This window comes from Coenobita brevimanus, chromosome 112 (assembly GCF_032717465.1).
Source record: "Coenobita brevimanus isolate Jiangsu-jjx chromosome 112, ASM3271746v2, whole genome shotgun sequence".
NCBI classification, from domain to species: Eukaryota; Metazoa; Arthropoda; class Malacostraca; order Decapoda; family Coenobitidae; genus Coenobita; species Coenobita brevimanus.
Window position 1 is genome coordinate 15,626,561 of NC_137065.1, and position 17,296 is coordinate 15,643,856.

The window sequence follows — 17,296 nt, forward strand, 5'->3', positions numbered from 1 at the left end:
TTTGCACAAGAATTCTCAGCTTCCCAATACTAATATAAGTATTGTAGGTTAAGGGGGAAGTTCGAGAGAGAACTCCGCAGAGGCGACTTGAGGCTATGGAAGACCCAAGTTTGCACAAGGATTCTCAGCTTTCCGGTACTAATATAAGTATTGTATTGTAGGTTAAGGGGGAAGAGAGAACTCCGCAGAGGCGACTTGAGGCTATGGAAGACCCGAGTTTGCACAGGGATTCTCAACTTGTCGAAACATAATTGTGTGCTATAATTAATGGCGACCTCGAATGTACGTCGTAGCACTGACTGCTAGGCAGAGAGAGTAATTGTAACTTAATAAGAATTTTGTCTCATTGACACTTTTGATGCTCCACCTCAATTGGTTTTGCAGGTTCAGCAATGGGTGTAGCAGTTTTGCTGTGCGGACCAGCTGATCGTCTGCCGCACGCTGCCGCCTCTTCTCCTCTGCCTCCGTCGTCGCCATAATATTTACTATGTCATTTTACACGTAGGTACAGTTACACTACAACTGTCACACCTACACCGTGTATTACATACACCACGCTACACAACAATTAGTTGTCAGTGTAAATGTAGCGAATTTTCGCTCAGTTTGACCTGAGTACAGGATTTTCACCGTCGTCACGGAGTTTTTCCCTCAAGCTTGCTTCTATTAACGTAAATACGAGGTTTTTTCGCTCACTGACGACTGCGACTTTCTCCTGTAGCAGGATAGCATACACACCACAGTGTGAATCTTGTGTGACTGAGTTAGGATTTATATGTATGTATATTGAAATCTTTCTTCTGAAGGAAGAAAGATTTAATTTTCATGGGGCGTAATGTCACGAATCAATTCGCGACATTTCCTTTTTGTGAGAAGCCACGAACTATTAGTGGAAAACTCACTGTGTATCGCTCAGTTAACCGTTTCTCTCTCCATTTCGGGGTATACTTTTCAAATAATTCGTCACTTTCAAAAGTGACCGATTTAATGCACGTCACTAAGTGCGCTACTGAGCGATACAATTGTTTCTTTATCGTTCGCCTCTGCTTGCATAAACCGTTAGCCACGCCTTCTTCCGGTGGCTCGTGCTTCCTGCCCATACATTATTTGAATTCAGTTTTGTGTTTGCTGTGACGGAGAAAGGGTCTGTGCTCAGAAGTGGAGAGGTCAGCTAGCACCCCAAGCTCCATTAGTACAGTTAATCCCAGCTCTCCCACCTTAGTGGTGATACACAGTATTCATCGACTGGTATTTCTTTTGTGTATTTTGTAGTTTTAAGAGCTTAGTTAAGGTGTTTTTCCTAGGCGTAAGTATTTAGCTTCTGTGTGAGTGAGCGAGTGCGTCTCATTTAATTTGATTTGAAATGTAATGTTAAATTTATTTTTGTAATTAATAAATTTAACAGTTCTATTTCTTGAGCTTAATGTAGAGTAAATCTTGTTTCATTTCTCCATAATTAAGCTTATTTTCCATATAGCTCCTAGCTTGCATAAACGTTTGCTTTCATAACTGGTACTTAGACCAGTCTTGTATTAACTTAAAATCCGTTGTGCCAGGAGTTAATGCATCAGCAAGAACCTGATGTTATTATTATTAGTATTAGTTATTTATTGTCAGGGGTGATGTAACTTTCTCCAGAGGCTAACAGTACAGTAATTCAGCATTTGTGAGTAATTAGTCTCTGCTGTGTACTGTTGAGAAAGTTTATAAATTCTCGTTCTTAGAGAATCGTGCACAAGCCAGCGTAAAGTAATCGTTGCTTGATGTAGCAAGACAATCATTGTCTCTGCGCTTCAATATTATTGAATATAAATATCAATTTAAATAATATTTAACCATTTATATCAAAATTACTGAGATATTATAAAAAACCCCGTGACACTTCCTCTGTCTGTATTTCCTGCTTCCTATGATCTACAGTCTTTCAAATGCAGTGTGTCCAGGCATCTCGAAATGATCGGATCTTGAATTTGGCTCTCTTTTGTATTTTGTTTTTCTCTTGGAAGGAATATATATATATATAGTGTGTGTGTGTGAGTTTTACGCCAGGTACCCCTTTTTTTTGGATAAGGGCTAAGGCGTTGCCCCTGGATAGAGGACTTTGGTTTGGAACGTGTAGCATTTTATGACCGGATGCCCTTCCTGATGTCTACCAATGACCCTTGGGTGGATTCGATCCTCCGACCTAACGGTCAGAGCGGAGCGCTCTAACCCACTGAGCCACGGCTGCTATATATATATATATATATATATATATATATATATATATATATATATATATATATATATATATATATATATATATATATGTGACGGTCATTTTGCGAAATTGGGCATTTTGCAAAATGCCCGGCCATTATGCAAAAAGACCAAATCCGTGGTCAATTTGCAAAATGACCTAAATGTCTGGTCATTTTGCAAAAAGACCAAGGTTTTGGTCTTTTTACAAAATCACCAGTATTATCGTTGGTCAGTTTGCAAAATGTCCAAACAGCAAGCAGCTAGGCTGAGGAAAACAAAACATTAAATATTTCGAGTTTATTGTCTAGAAATGAATACGAACAAATCCTGATTCGTTTGAGTGAACTTAAACGTCCTAACATGAAAAAGACGCAGAAGGACTATCGGTTGTTACGAAAATATGAAATTCTTGAGGTCATAGTTGAAAGTATCACCGTTCAGAAACTGCAGAAAAAGGGAACTCACCTTAGATTCGTATGCGCTGAAGATGTGTTCGATGTGATCGATGCTGTTCATCGTGCAAGTGGGCATTGAGGTAGAACTGTTGTGTTCAAGGAAACAAGTGAAAAATATGCCAATATTTCAAGATCCCAAATACAGTTGTATTTACAGTTGTGTGAGGAGTGTCAGCTGAAAAAAAACACTGTACGCAAGTCTGTGATTGTCAAGCCAATTGTCTCAAACAGCATGAACTCACGAGCTCAGGTTAGTAAACAAGCACTGGTTAAGGCCGTATTTGTTAGGAAAGAATAATGTTGTATTTCCGCACATCATACCAATGTAAAAGAGTTTGAAGTTAATTACGAATTGCCCTAAAGGACCTGAAAGTTTCCCTAAAATGGGTCCGATTCTGTCTGTTTGTAGGTCGACTTGATCGATATGCAGAGCCAGGCAGATGGGAAACATCGTTTCATTCTCAACTATCAGGATCACTTGACCAAGATGGTGTGTCTTCGGGCTCTACAGACGAAAACTGCTGAAGAGGTTGCTTTCCACCTCGTTGACATTTTCTGTGACAAAGGAGCCCCCCATATCCTGCAGTCTGACAATGGTAGAGAATTCTTAAATAAGATATAGAATATATTATTTCTTTAAATCAACCAATTCTCATAAAACAGCAGAAATATCAGACATGGTCAGAAAAAGACACCAGAAACTTAGCGAGGTGATATATATGACAGGGTTTGATGTTCACCGTTTTAATTTTCAGCTTATCAAGGAAGTTCTGGTGATGTGGCCAGAGTGTAAGCTGGTTCATGGCAAACCACGACATTCACAATCGCAGGGCTCGGTGGAACGAGCCAACAGGGATACTGAAGCAATTCTTGCATGTTGGATGAAGGACAACACTACACAATGGTCATAGGGACTGCGCTTTGTCCAGTGGAAAAAAAACACCCGCTTTCACTCCGGAATTGGAAGAACACCATATGAGGCCATGTATGGACAGAAGGCTCGCCTTGGTGTTGACGCATCTTCTGTACCAGAGGAAGTCATGGACGGTATGCAGACGGAGAAGCAGCTTGCAGAAGCACTAGGTGTTGTCAATGAGGAGGACGCAGATACAGAGGAGGAAGAGATAGGTGCTGAAGAGCAAGAAGAACCATCCGCTGTCATTAACTGCATCTCCTAAAAAGCTACTTTGGTTCAAATGTGTGCAAGGTGTATGGGAACCCATGTCACTCTTATACTCCGTGTTCTGTGATGAATGAAGATGCTGATGAGCCTGTGCTTTGTTCCATCTGCAGTCGGAATCACAGTATTCATACTGATCAAATGAAGTCTAACATAGAACAACAGAAACAAGCTAAAAAAATGATGGATAATTCTGTGAGGCGATTTAAACTAGCCCACGCAGGGGACACTGTGATGGTTCCTGTTCTATTAGTTGACCGCGGACGTGCAGAGTTTCCTAATGTGAAGGCTGTTGTTGTTCAGGCATTGGACAATGGCACGTACAAGCTTGGTACAAAGCACGGCCTGCTTAAGCAGGTGTACACTCTCAACCAATTTACTCAATGTGTAGAAAAATTCCTTTCGATAGAAGATGTAGTAGAGGAGCGGGAAGTAAGTCTGAGGGAAGTAGCCATTGCAAAATCCATGGGACAAGGTCAGGGATTCGCTAAATGCGCTTGCACTAAGTCATGTCTGACCAGACGCTGCAAGTGTTTAAAAAACAATGTTTTATGCAACAGCAGATGCAAATGCAGTGCCTCTTGCGCTAACAAGTCCGATACACACACACACACACACACACACACACACACATACACACAGGTGTGCCGCTTAAGGATGTAAGACCATTTTCTTCATATATATATATATATATATATATATATATATATATATATATATATATCATGAAGGTTGAATAAACATACTTTTTAAGGTTTAATGTATTTTCTAAGAAAGAATAAAATTTTACGTCCACTTCCTTTTATCGTTTACTCGCCTTTCTTTCAACTTGTTCTATTTTACGTTCACCACCTCTTATCATTTACTCGCCTTTTTTTTCAACTGGCTACTTGCTGTTTAGACATTCTGCAAACTGACCAACGATAATACTGGTGATTTTGTAAAAAGACCAAAACCTTGGTCCTTTTGCAAAATGACCAGATATTTAGGTCATTTTGCAAATTGACCACGGTTTTGATCTTTTTGCATAATGGCCGGGCATTTTGCAAAATGCCCAATTTCGCAAAATGACCGTAACATATATATATATATATATATATATATATATATATATATATATATATATATATATATATATATATATATATTTATATATATATATATATATATATATATATATATATATATTTATATATATATATATATATATATATATATATATATATATATATATATATATATATATATATATATATATATATATATATATATATATATATATATAGATAAATATATATATATATATATATATATATAATCATCCAATCCTATACTGCCCCATGAGGAGCGTAGGAGCCCGGGGCTAGGCCAATTGGTCCTGACATTTAAGATGAGGGTGACCAGCCTCACTTATCCCTGAGTGGCAGTATGTGAGCAATAACCCCAACATCCCTTGGATGTAAACCTTCACCGGCTCAATCCGACTGGAGCTCTGTAATTACCCACTAAACCACCAGGCGCCAAAATTTGGTTATATGGTTACCACCCAGCGTAGTAAATGGTTTCCTGTTGTACAGGAGACCAATTGGCTTGTCACTCAGTGTAGAGTCACCTACAGGCAGAAGGAAAAGGAAAGAATGAAGGAAAGACGGAAGAGGGAGTGTTAAGTCACCTGTAGGCAGAAGGAAAGAATGAAGGAGAGCAATAAAGAAGAGGATGGAAGGAAAGAAGGATGGAGGAGAGGAAAGCGCAGACACCCGAGAGCAGAACTACATGGAATGAGTGGATGGTGAGCGGCCCCACCTGCTACAATATATACCGTAATATATATATATATATATATATATATATATATATATATATATATATATATATATATATATATATATATATATATATATATATATATATATATATATATATATATATATATATATATATATATATATATATATATATATATATATATATATATATATATATATATATATATATATATATATAGATATAGATAGATATAGATAGATAGATATAGATATATAGATAGATATAGATATAGATAGATAGATATTTTCCATACCCCTCTTCCTTCGCGATTTATTCTCCGTACACCTCTTCCTCAACGATTTGTGTTGTATACACCTTTTGCTTAGCCATTTATTTTGTGTATTACATCTTAATATTCTCTTACATGTTGTCAGTTTTTTTATCTTTTAGTGTCAGCTTTTTTTTTTCATCACCAATACAAGAACATATTTAGGAGGACTGGAGAATAAATCGTTGACAAAGGGGTGTTAGGAACTTTACATTGCCACATATAATATGAATACTAACGAAATTTAACGCAGCCAGGCATCTCAAACTTAACATCACATTATTTAATCTAACCTGGCCTACCTGTAATAATCTAATCTAACTTTAGAGTCGAATTCAACATGGCTTAAACCAACTTACCCACATTTAACCTAATCTCTCCTAACCTAACACCCTAATCCCTCTAACAACCTAATTTACCAACCAAAACTTCGCCTACCTAAAGTAACCTAACCAGACTAATCCTAAAAGACCCTGACCTAATCAAACTAATCCAAACCTAGCCTAACTAATCTTAACCTAAAATAGCCAAACCAATCCTACCCAACCCTGACCTAACCAAACCAATCCTACCCAACCCTGACCTAACCAAACTAATCCTACCCAACCCTGACCTAACCAAACTAATCCTATCCAACCCTGACCTAACCAAACTAATCCTATCCAACCCTGATCTAACCAAACTAATCCTACCCAACCCTGACCTAACCAAGCTAATCCTACCGAACCCTGACCTAACCAAGCTAATCCTAACCTACCCTGACCTAACCAAACTAATCCTACCCAACCCTGACCTAACCAAACTAATCCTAACCTACCCTGACCTAACCAAGCTAATCCTACCCAACCCTGACCTAACCAAACCAATCGTACCCAACCCTGACCTAACCAAACTAATCCTACCCAACCCTGACCTAACCAAGCTAATCCTAACCTACCCTGACCTAACCAAACTAATCCTACCCAACCCTGATCTAACCAAGCTAATCCTAACCTACCCTGTCCTAACCAAACTAATCCTAACCTACCCTGACCTAACCAAACTAATTCTAACCTACCCTTGTCCCTGACTTAACCAAACTAATCCTAACCTACCTTGACCTAACCAAACTAATCCTAACCTACCCTGACCTAACCAAACTAATCCTAACTTAATCTGACCTAATCAAACTAATCCTAACCTACCCTGACCTAACTAAACTTATCCTAACCTAACCTGACCCAACCAAACTAATCCCAACTTAACCTAACGTACCCTAACCTAACCACACTAATCCTAAACTAACCTAACCTAACCAGACCTAGCTAATTCTGACCCAGCGTAACCTAACCAAACAAATCGTAACCTAAGTTAACCTAACCTTACTCCTCAAATGCAGTCCTAACCTAACCTAACCTGACCTAACCTAACCTAACCTACACGGCTTATCAACCTAACCTACCATGTCCGAACATTATGGCAGAGAGAGAGAGAGAGAGAGAGAGAGAGAGAGAATGCTTTAGATGTTCCCACAAACCTCCGCACATTGCCTCTCCTCAGAAAACGACCTGTCACTTCCATTAAAAGCAGCCAGTCAGCTGCGTGTGTGTGTGTGTGTGTGTGTGTGTAAGAGAGAGAGAGAGAGAGAGAGAGAGAGAGAGAGAGAGAGAGAGAGAGATGGGGGAGGGAGGGAAAAAAGTAGGTTTATAGGCAAGTTGAGTGTTTTTTTTTTTTTTTTTTTTTACAGAATGTGAACAGAGGAAGAAAAAACAAACTAAAAAAAAATAATTCCAGGTAGATTTAACTCTTTACCAAGGAGACATATTCAGTTGTGGTAAAGAGGTCTAATCAGTAATCACCTTTTATACAGCTGGCTAAGGTGTAGGATTTGTCCAGTTCCCTTGGGTGAACACAAATATAGGGCAGGCGAGGAGCATTTTGTGAGATGTTTGGATGGTTGGAAATACTGGTAAGTAATATTCAGTCACTTAAGAGTTTCTTGTACAGGCAGGTCCATATATACCGCTGCACTACACACGTACAGTACCTGACTCCTTAACACATTTTCCTCTGGGATTTATTTTATACACACACACACACACACACACACACACACACACATTTAATCGTATCTTAGCCCTCTTGGGACTAAGATACGAATAAATGTGTGTGTGTGGATGAGTAAATTGCGAGTGGGTCTTCCTGTCTCGGCTACCCCCCTTCTCTGGGGGAAGTAACCAAGGTGTATAGATAAACAGATAGATATTGCTTACTGTCCTCTTCTGTGTTATATAAATCCCTCCAATATCACCATAGTCTGCATTGACAACACACTAATAGGACAAACACTGCCCAAAAATTATTCGCTTAGGAAGAGGTGTTAGGGAGCTTCCTTAACCGAGGAGAATACGAGCCCTTGTGTGTTGCGGGGACGGCTCAGTCTGCTGGTCTGGGTGTGGGTTTGGCAGTGGGAGTGCGGAATGAATAAATGGTGCAGGAAATATTTAATAACGCTAATGAGCCGTTCCCGCAACACACGAGAAATTGCCCAGGTGGAAAATGAGCGTTATATCTGGACCAGCCGGTTTGTTCATGTTTTACGGCCAGACGATTTTATTCAGCTTAATAAATGCCCCGATAGCCAAGGGGTTACTGTGTTTTTATTGTGGACTCGATTTTAGTCCTATTGTAGCTTATATCACGTAGCTGTGTGGTAGATAAAGACCGCTCCTCTACATCCTTCACATGGCACTTCTTCGTGACTAGCACTGTATTCTGGTGGTGTTAGTCTTTTGCTGCAACTCAGTATTCAAGACGGAGAGATGGCAGCTTTAGCCAGGTTAGGGCAAAAGGAGTATAGTGAAGGCTACATTTTTTTTTTCTTAATGCGTCTGACTCAGAACATGGATTAAACAGCCCCGTTCCCTGAGGCCCAGGAATCCTCCTATGTACCACACACCTTCACATGTCACCATTTGGGCGCTGACATCCACCGTCCATGTTGAACACATGCTAGGGCTGTGTCATACTAGTATACTGAATGTATTAGCGGGGGTGTTGTTATATGACGATGGGTCTTATGGTACATCAGCAACGTCTGCGTTAACGATCGTCAAACCCTCTGCCCCAGCCGGGATTCGAACACACATCCACTGGGACAGCAGAACACCTCTCTACTGCCTCGGTCACCGCCTCCTTACCAGTTAGTAAAGGCCCTCCTTAGCTGAATTAAATCGTCTGGAAATAGGAAAATGGAATACAAAGGTTATCATCTTGCCAACTCAACCAGCCGTAGAAATGTAAAGAACTCTATGTTTAGTAAGGATGGGGGGGGAGGGAGAGGAACCAAAATGGCGATAGTTGTCCCATGAATGTATCTGTAAGACTTGTATCTGCTAAAGGGATCTAACACTAAACTTCTTTTGTTTGAGATAAAACGATGGAGAAGTGGAAAGGTGTTTGTAATTGCTGACATCTAACCTTCCTTCCTTGTGCTATAAATCAGACCTAACATAATGGAACTTAAGATAGTCCTGCCTAACTTAACCTAATCTATCCCAATCCAAACCAACCCTGCTTAACCCAACGTAACCCAGTCCAATTAAATACAACCCAAACTAAACTAACTCAACTTAAACCAACCCAACTACTTCTTTGGGGGAGGCGGTGGCTCAATCGGTAGAGAGTTGGTCTGTAGTCCTAACGGACCCGGGTTCAAATCCCGCTGGGGCAGGGAACTGTTTAAGGGTTTGAATTTGATAAAAATCAGACTTTACTGATCTACCAGAAGACCCGGTGACATGTCAAAAAAATACCCCCGCTAATACCAATACACCAGTCCTGTATGAGAGCCCTAGCATGTATTCAGGATGGACGGTGGGTGTTAGCGCCGAAGTGGTGACATGTAGAGGTGTGCGGTACGTAGAAGAGCTACTGGGCCTTGAAAGCAGGCTGTGAAGCCTATGCCCAGAGTCGGACACATAAAAAAAAAAAAAGTTTCTGCATGTATTTAATCAGATCCCCCCCCTCTCTCTATCTCTTCCGTGTCTATTAGTGGCTATAAAAATGATTGTTGGTTTCAATAACAGAATTACTTTACTCGTAATAATGGAAAGAAAAGAGATTACGTGGTATTTAGTTCAGTGTGTGTGTGTGTGTGTGTGTGTGTGTGTGTGTGTGTGTCAAGGCAGGTTGATGAGTGCTATGGAAATGGAATTCAACTTGTCTGTCATGTTCCTCTCTCTCTCTCTCTCTCTCTCTCTCTCTCTCTTGCCGTGTCTATTAGAGCCTATAATAAGGCTTGTTGGTTTCAATAATTGAATGACCTAACTTGTTATAATGGAATGATAAGAGATTGCGTGGTATTTGGTTCAGTGTGTGTGTGTGTGTGTGTGTGTGTGTGTGTGTGTGTGTGTGTGTGTGTGTGTGTGTGTGTGTGGGCAGGTTGATGAGTGCTATGAAAATGGAATTCAACTTGTCTGTCATGTTCCTCTCTCTCTCTCTCTCTCTCTCTCTCTCTCTCTCTCTCTGTTCAGTGTTTTCTCATTACTTATATTTTTCTGTTTTCGCTTCTTTAAGTTATCAGGTATTCTCTTTCCCCAGCGTTTTTCTTTTATCAGGTATTCTCTTTCCCCAGCATTTTTCTTTTCTTTTTTCTTTTTTTTTAATTTATCAAGTATTCTGCCATTCCTTGACATTCTTTCAGTACTGATATTTTCCTTATCTTTTTTAAATTTATTTTTGTAGTTTTTTTCATTAATGCTTTTTTATTATTTTTTATAATTTGCTATTCTCTTTCCCGCCCTTCTATTTTTTTTTTCAAATGGATATATGGTCTTATTTTTCTTATATTCTTTAGCTTTTTTGTAATTTTATATTCTCTTTCCTTGCCTCCGGCTTATTTTTTTTTATTGGATATGTAGGTGACTTAACAAAAATGTGTCTTTAAATTTCAGTAAAAATATTAGTACAAATGTGTTCAGTGGTGATCTGTCGTGAGTAGTTCCATTTTTTCATTCTTTGTTAGTGATATATATTGATTTCCCTTTTTTTTTTTTTTTTCATTTTTTGTGTTTAACTGAAACTTTCAAAATTTTTACCTTAACGATAATGTAAAGCTTCCTGGTGTGGGCCTGTGGTAAGTCATTTTTTTTCTTTTTCTCATTTTTTTTTCATTCGCTGTTATTGGATAGTAATGGAATTCACCGATGGTTTGAAGGCAACTTGTAGGTATACGGTAGTAAAATAGAGATGAATTAAAATGAGAGGATTGTGAGTTGGAGGGAAGGCAGCCTGATGGTGTAAGACAGACAGAGATCCAATATGTTTAGGATGCTTATGGAATTTACGGATAATATTCTGTAAACTCATTATTTAAATGAAAGTGGAGGAAGAGAGGGCGAGGGAGACCGAAAATGAAATGATGAATTACAATGGAGGAGGAGGAGGAGGAGGAGAAGGAGGAGGTGACCGAGAGTGAAATGAAGAGATTGGTTAGAATGGGGGTGGAGGAGGAGGAGAGATAGAGAGAGTGAAATGAATAGATGAGTTTGTATGAGGGTGGTGTGGGTTGGAGGAAGGGCAGCCTGATTGTGGAAGACAGGTTGAGATGGAAATAATTTGTTTTGGGGTTAAGGTGTCTGGCCACATACATGGCGATAAATTATATCTTCCTTGTGATGCCCTGGTTTAAATATTTCCAAATTATTTTTTCCTTGCTCTTTTTTTTCGGGGGTTTATTTTTTCTATTTTTTTTTCTGTTCATTTATGGAATCTTTTCTTTTGATTGTTTTCATTTTTTTCTTTTTTGACATTTTTGGATTTTTCTATGGAAATTTGGGGATATACTCTTGATAAGTTTTCGGATTGTTTTTGATCATTTGTAGAATTTTTTCATTTTGATCATTTTTGGTATTTTTGTTTTTATGCTTTGGTCATTCAGCTGCGTTCATACCTTTTTTTTCTTTTCGCACTCTTATTTCGATTTTCACTCCTTTTTTTTTTTTCACATTCTCCTTACGAGTATATTTGTTTTTTAGGCTTTAATTTCTCAAAATTGGTTTCTCTTTTTCATCTCTTTTTTTTCTCAAATGTATTTTCTAATTTCGTTTTTTAGTTCTCTTTTTTTTTTTCAAATTTGTCTGCTTTTTTATCAGTTTTATTTTGTCTTTATTTTCTCAATCATGTTTTCTTCATTTTTTGTATTTTCTGTTGGTTTATAATCTACTCTTTCGTTTTATATTTTCAGTTTTGTTTCTCTTGTCTCCTTTCTTTTTACATTTTCTGTTTTGATTTTGTCTTCTTTTGTATTTTCCCAATTTTGTGTCAGTTATTCTCTTTTCATTTATATTTTCTCGTTTATTTTCTTTATTGTTTATTCTCATTTTTTTTTCTATATACAGTATTCTTCTTTAACATTTTCTCAATATTGTTTCTGTTTTCTCTCCTTTTTTTATTTTCACACTTTTATATTATTTTCATTTTCATTTTTTCAGCTATTTTTCAATTTTCTTTCCTTTTTCTTTCCTCAGTTCTTTCTATTTTCTCTGTTGCTTTATTCGTTCGTTTTTATTCCCTCTGTCCTTTTTTTTTTTTATTTCCTCAATTCTCAATTTTCTCTTATTTTTTTATCACTTAGTTTTGTTTATTTTCTGCATCGTTTCTTTTTTATCTCATTTCGTTATTTCTTTCTGTTTTTCAACCTTGTTTCCGTTTTCTCTCTTCTTTTTGTACCTCCTCAATTTTGTTTATTTTCTCTCTTAATTCTTTTCTTAATTATGTTTAAAGATTTCTCTTCTCTTTTTAAGTTCTCCATTTTTCTTTTTTTTTAGTTTTGTTTCTATTTCCTCATTTCTTTTTTATTTTTTCACTCTTGTTAATTTTCTCGTTCCTTCCTTTATTTTTTTTTTCCTCTTCCAGTTTTGCTTCTGTTTCTCTCATTTCATTATCATTATCTAATTTTTTTTAAATATTAAGTAATTTTTTCTTAGTTTATTTTCTTCTCTTTTTTTTTCATACTTTTGTTTCTTCCTTCCCTTTCTTCTGTTATTTCATTTTATTTTATTATTATTTTTTTTTTTGGCTTCAACGTTTTTCGTTTCGCACCAATCTGGGATTGTCAGTTATTTAGTGCTTTGTTTGAGTACTCTCTCTCTCTCTCTCTCTCTCTCTCTCTCTCTCTCTCTCTCTGTATCTATGTCTATACAGTATATCTCAGTCTTTCAGTCTAACTGTGTCTGTCTGTCTCCTGTCAACCTGCCTACCTGTTTGCATCTGTCTGTCTCTACCAGTGTTAGTTCGTTTCTCCACAGCAAGAGAAAGCTTACTGAACACAGCTGAATACAGTATAGAAAGAAGAAAGAAAATAAACAGAAAACCGGAAAACGAGAAGCAGGATTTGTTAGGTTCAGGGAGGGGGGGCCATTTTATTTGCCTTTTTTTTTTTTAATACTTTTTCTTACCGTAGTGTCAGTTGTGGGTCGTATCTGATTATTACCAAAACTGTAAACACTAATAGGCTACATCTGATTGGTGCACCTTAACCCACTAAACAACCTGGAGTTCATTTTTGATATGGTTACCACCCAGCGTTGTAAATTGTTTCCTGGGCTTCCAGAAAACATTTGACTTATTACTCGGTGTAGATTCAAGGTACATGGTGTGCACTCCATGTAGCACCGTTCTTTGGGGGGTGTATTGTATGTCTCTCTCTCTCTCTCTCTCTCTCTCTGTATATATATATATATATATATATATATATATATATATATATATGTCAATGTGTGTGTGTGTGTGTGTGTGTGTGTGTGTGTGTGTCTGTCTGTCTGTCTGTGTGTGTGTGTGTGAATGAATATGTGTGAGTGTGTGTGTGTGTGTGTGTGTGTGTGTGTGTGTGTGTGTGTGTGTGTACGTATGAATGAATATGTGTGCGTGTGTGTGTATGAATGTATATGTGTGTGTGTATGTATGTATGAATGAAGGAATGTGTGTGTGTGTGTGTGTGTGTACATGTCAGGATTGCCCCTTCTCTACACTAAATATATTTCCCTTTCCTCCTCCTCGTGTCTATAATTCCTCCATTTTTCTCTTTCCTCTGTGTACCTTCTCCATCGCTCCTCCTTCCCTCTCCCTTCTCCGTAATGGTTAACTCCTGTGGAAAGTCTCCTTTGTGCATTTCTTGCTTTATTCCCTCCTCCTTCCTTCCTTCCTTCCTTTTTTACTTCTTTCCTTCTCTTCTTTCTTCCATCATTACTTCTTTCCTTCCCTCCTTCCTTCCCTCTTTTCCTTCCTTCCTTCCCTCTGTCCTTCCTTCCTTTCTTCCATTCTTCCTTATATCCTTCCTTCCTTACTTTCTCTCCCTCCGTCCTTCCTTCAATCCTTCCTTCCTTTCTTTCCCTCCGTCCTTCCTTCAATCCTTCCTTCCTTTATGCTTAGTTCCCTCCCTTCTCTCTCTCTCTCTCTCTCTCTCTCTCTCTCTCTCTCTCTCTCTCTCGAGCTGCGTTTTTGTCGTCAAAGCTGACGGATTGGATTCGAAGCCATCTTCAAGGACACTAAGCTGCTCCGTTGTTGTCTGCCAAAGTGATACGAAGCCGACCCAAGCATTTGTCATCGAAACCAAGACCGTCTTCGTATCTCACCGAAGCGTGGTCTGGAGCAGTCTTGGTGCATCTTGGGGAGAGTGAGAATGGCCAGCAAGGACACGTAAATGATAAATATCATGCAATCTGCACGATGTACATAAAATTTGGGTGCACGTGGCTAATATTAACGACATATAGAGCCAGTTCAGCACAGATAAGGGCTACTTGTAAATTGCATATTCGACAGATGACAGTTGTTCAATCAGTATGTGGATGGGGTAATAAAAGAGATACAAGGTAGGGCAGTTGATGTTGGAGCGGCCCTAGTGAGAGACGGCAGTGTTTGGAAACTCCCTGTACTGTTGTTTCCAGATGATACTATGTTGATAAATGAAGACGAAAGGGAGCTGCAAGGCTTGGTGGATGAGTTTGGGAGAGTGTGTAAGAAACGGAATCTAAATGTGAATGTTGGGAAGAGTAAAGTTATGGTCTTCGAGGGAGATGAAGTCAGTGAATGTACAGTGAGGCTGGATGGTGAGGAAATGGAAAATGTGAGTACGTTTAAGTATTTGGGTAGTGTGATAAGTAAGGATGTAAGTTTGGAGGGTGAAGTTCTTCAAAGGGTACAGCAGGGAAGAAAGGTTGCTGGTTCCTTGAAAGCAGTGATAAGAAACAGGGAAGTGTGCATGGAAGTGAAAAAGTTATTACTTGACAGTATTCTGATAACTGTAACGTATGGAAGTGAAGCAGTGAGATGAGTTATTTGGGAGGAGCATGTGGAGTCACATGGAGAGTGAGACCAACAAATAAGGACATGAAGGAGCGTTGTGGTGTGGCTGTGGATGTGATAAGAAGCATTAGGAGAAACACACTGAGGTGGTTTGGCCATGTGGAGAGGATGGAGAGTGAGAGACTGACAAGGAGAGTGTATGTGAGTGAGGTGAAGGGTGAGAGAGGGAGGGGAAGGCCAAGGATGAGCTGGAGGGATGGAGTGGAGAGGTATATGAGAGAGGGGTGTGTGAACTGGGAGGAGGGCAGTGGAATGGCGGGGGACAGGGCGACGTGGAGGCTATTTGTTTGTGGCCACCCCGTAAGGGATTAAGGCGTCTGGCAAAAGATATATAGATCTTCGGCGAACCCCCTCTGTTTACACTGCATATCGGCAAGTGTAGTTTTTCGGTTCTATGTGTCCTGTACTGTTTTTGTGGACAGAAACCAAGCTGCCCAAGACGCGCTGCGAATCCCAAGCTCCAGCTTGGATGACACAAACACGGCCTAGTTGGTGGGGAAGTAAAATACAGGAATAAAGGGAAACACTGGGGCTGAACCCAATATCCCAGACCAGTTTTCTTCAGTTTAAGGGACAAGTAGAAATGTATTAAGGCGTAACTGACAAGGACAGCACCTAAACATTTTCCTTGTGTATGATACGCATACCGTCTAATGTGTATTCAAGGTCCCTTATTTTACTTTCCCTATTGTATCAATATTTCTTCATCGTTAACGAGAGAAAGATGGACAAGCTTTAGAAATTAATGGAAAAGAGCACTGAGTAGGATTAAGAGAGAGAGAGAGAGAGAGAGAGAGAGAGAGAGAGAGAGAGAGAGAGAGAGTTTAATATCTTTATATGCGTGTGGGGGAAACTTTTTATGTACATGTCATTGTTTGAGAGAGAGAGAGAGAGAGAGAGAGAGAGAGAGAGTTCAACTTCCACTGAAGTTATACAGCTTCACTGGCTCTTTCTTTATTTTCTCTGTTTTTCACTTTCCTTCTCTGCTCTCTGTTTCTTTATTTTCTGTTTCTATTTCCGTCTTCACTATATTCGTTCCCTCTCTTTCCTTTATCCTTATCATCTATTCTCTTTCTTCTTCCTTCCTTTCTTTTCGTTTCCCTCTTCCTCTTCTTCTCCTTCCCTTCCTTGCTTTTATACCCTCTCATGTTTCCTTCTTTCTCATTATTATATATATTTCTTCATTTCTTCTCACTACCGTGGTCACTTAACCCTTGTTTCTCTCTCTCTCTCTCTCTCTCTCTCTCTCTATCTATCTATCTATCTATATATATATATATATATATATATATATATATATATATATATATATATATATATATATATATATATATATATATATATATATTCCACCCAACCATCATCCAATCCTACATTACCCCATGAGGACCGAAGGAGCCCGGGGCTAGGCAGTTGGTCCTGATATTTAAGATTAGAGTGACCAGCCTCACTCATCCCTGAGTGGCATTACGTGAGCAATAAACCCCAACCATCCCTTGGATATAAACCTTCACAGGCTCAATCAGACAGGAGCATAATAATTACCCACTAAACTCTCTCTCTCTCTCTCTTTGTATATATATATATATATATATATATATATATATATATATATATATATATATATATATATATATATAGTGTTACATAGCCTATGATTTCATCATCCTTTGTGTAATTTTAACGCACAGTATCCTGCATGTTTGATCACGAGCGTGTTCTGCCTCAGTCCCCCCCTTCTACCGTTATAGTAAAGTCGTCTTTTCTGTTATTCAGTGCGGGATTGTCAACTCTTTGTCCCCATGGCTTCATTTGCGCGTCCTTCTTACAAGTTGTATCAAGCTCTGCCGGCCCCTATATAATGAGCTCAGTCTCTGCATCATTGCCACTTAGATCTACTCCTCATTTTGCTCACATCTCTGTCCTCCCCTGTACAGTTATTATTATTGTGAGTGCTCAGAAAGTCTCCAATCATCT

At 38.7% G+C, this 17,296-nt stretch overlaps 2 pseudogenes; both read left to right on the forward strand.

The window, feature by feature from the left end:
• Positions 1 to 3,307, forward strand: part of LOC145418109 (KRAB domain-containing protein 2-like) — an 88,830-nt pseudogene extending 85,523 nt beyond the window's left edge.
• A 66-nt stretch (positions 3,308 to 3,373) lies between these two features.
• Positions 3,374 to 4,539, forward strand: LOC145418110 (uncharacterized; annotated as a pseudogene).
• The last annotated feature ends 12,757 nt before the right edge of the window (positions 4,540 to 17,296 follow it).